Source organism: Triticum urartu, chromosome 4, assembly GCF_003073215.2.
Source record: "Triticum urartu cultivar G1812 chromosome 4, Tu2.1, whole genome shotgun sequence".
Classification (NCBI taxonomy): Eukaryota; Viridiplantae; Streptophyta; class Magnoliopsida; order Poales; family Poaceae; genus Triticum; species Triticum urartu.
Genome location: NC_053025.1, coordinates 494,286,783 through 494,289,055, shown reverse-complemented (window position 1 = coordinate 494,289,055; position 2,273 = coordinate 494,286,783).

Below are 2,273 nucleotides of genomic sequence, written 5' to 3'. Positions count from 1 at the left end.
GGAGGTGCCGTCCGTTCGGCGCTAGGATCTCCGGTGATTTGGATCACGTCGAGTACGCCTTCCTCATCCCCGTTCTTTGAACGCTTCCGCGCGTGATCTACAAAGGTATGTAGATGCAATCCGATCACTCGTTGCTAGATGAACTCCTAGATGGATCTTGGTGAAACCGTAGGAAAATTTTGGTTTTCTGCAACGTTCCCCAACATCTGGGACATTCAGGTCCGTATGCACTTTACAAATATCTATGTCTCCATTTTGAACATTTTCACGAATGGAGTTGAAGCGACGCTTGATATGCATGGTCTTCCTATGAAACCTGGGCTCCTTGGCAAGGGCAATAGCTCCAGTGTTGTCACAGAAGAGTGTCATCGGGCCCGACGCATTGGCAATAACTCCTAGGTCAGTAATGAACTCCTTCATCGAGATTGCTTCTTGTGCTGCCTCCGAGGCTGCCATGTACTCCGCTTCACATGTAGATCCCGCCACGACGCTTTGCTTGCAACTACACCAGCTGACTGCCCCACCATTCAAAATATACACGTATCCGGTTTGTGACTTGGAGTCATCCAGATCTGTGTCGAAGCTAGCATCGACGTAACCCTTTACGACGAGCTCTTCGTCACCTCCATAAACGAGAAACATATCCTTAGTCCTTTTCAGGTACTTTAGGATATTCTTGACCGCTGTCCAGTGTTCCATGCCGGGATTACTTTGGTACCTTCCTACCAAACTTACGGTAAGGTTTACACCAGGTCTGGTACACAGCATGGCATACATAATAGACCCAATGTCCGAGCCATAGGGGACGACACTCATCTTTTCTCTATCTTCTGCCGTGGTCGGGCATTGAGCCGTGCTCAATCTCATACCTTGCAATACAGGCAAGAACCCCTTCTTGGATTGATTCATATTGAACTTCTTCAATATCTTCTCAAGGTACGTACTTTGTGAAGGACCAATGAGGCGTCTCGATCTATCTCTATAGATCTTGATGCCTAATATATAAGCAACTTCTCCAAGGTCCTTCATTGAAAAACACTTGTTCAAGTAGGCCTTTATGCTTTCCAAGAATTCTATATCATTTCCCATCAATAGTATGTCATCCACATATAATATGAGAAATGCTACAGAGCTCCCACTCACTTTCTTGTAAACACAGGCTTCTCCATAAGTCAGCGTAAACCCAAACGCTTTGATCATCTCATCAAATCGAATGTTCCAACTCCGAGAGGCTTGCAACAGCCCATAGATTGAGCGTTGGAGCTTGCACACCTTGTCAGCATTCTTACGATCGACAAAACCTTCCGGCTGCATCATATACAATTATTCCTTAAGGAAACCATTAAGGAATGCTGTTTTGACGTCCATTTGCCATATCTCATAATCATAGAATGCGGCAATTGCTAACATGATTCGGACGGACTTCAGCTTCGCTACGGGTGAGAAAGTCTCATCGTAGTCAACCCCTTGAACTTGTCGATAACCCTTAGCGACAAGCGGAGCCTTATAGATGGTCACATTACCATCCGCGTCTGTCCTCTTCTTAAAGATCCATTTATTTTCTATGGCTCGCCGATCATCGGGAAAGTCAGTCAAAGTCCATACTTATTTTCATACACGGATCCTATCTCGGATTTCATGGCTTCCAGCCATTTGTCGGAATCTAGGCCCGCCATCGCTTCTTCATAGTTCGAAGGTTCACCATTGTCTAACAACATGATTTCCAGGACAGGGTTGCCGAACCACTCTGGTGTAGAACGTGTCCTTGTGGACCTACGAAGTTCAGTAGCAACTTGATCTGAAGTTTCATGATCATCATCATTAACTTCCTCTCTAGTCGGTGCAGGCACCTCAGAAACATTTTCTTGAGCTGCGCCACTCTCCGGTTCAAGAGGCAATACTTCATCAAGTTCTACTTTCCTCCCACTTACTTCTTTCAAGAGAAACTCTTTCTCTAGAAAGGATCCATTCTTGGCAACAAAGATCTTGCCTTCGGATCTAAGGTAGAAGGTATACCCAATAGTTTCTTTAGGGTATCCTATGAAGACGCATTTTTCCGATTTGGGTTCGAGCTTTTCAGGTTGAAGTTTCTTGACATAAGCGTCGCATCCCCAAACTTTCAGAAACGACAGCTTAGGTTTCTTACCAAACCACAATTCATACGGTGTCGTCTCAACGGATTTCGACGGAGCCCTATTTAAAGTGAATGCGGCAGTCTCTATAGCATAACCCCAAAATGACAGCGGTAGATCGGTAAGAGACATCATAGATCG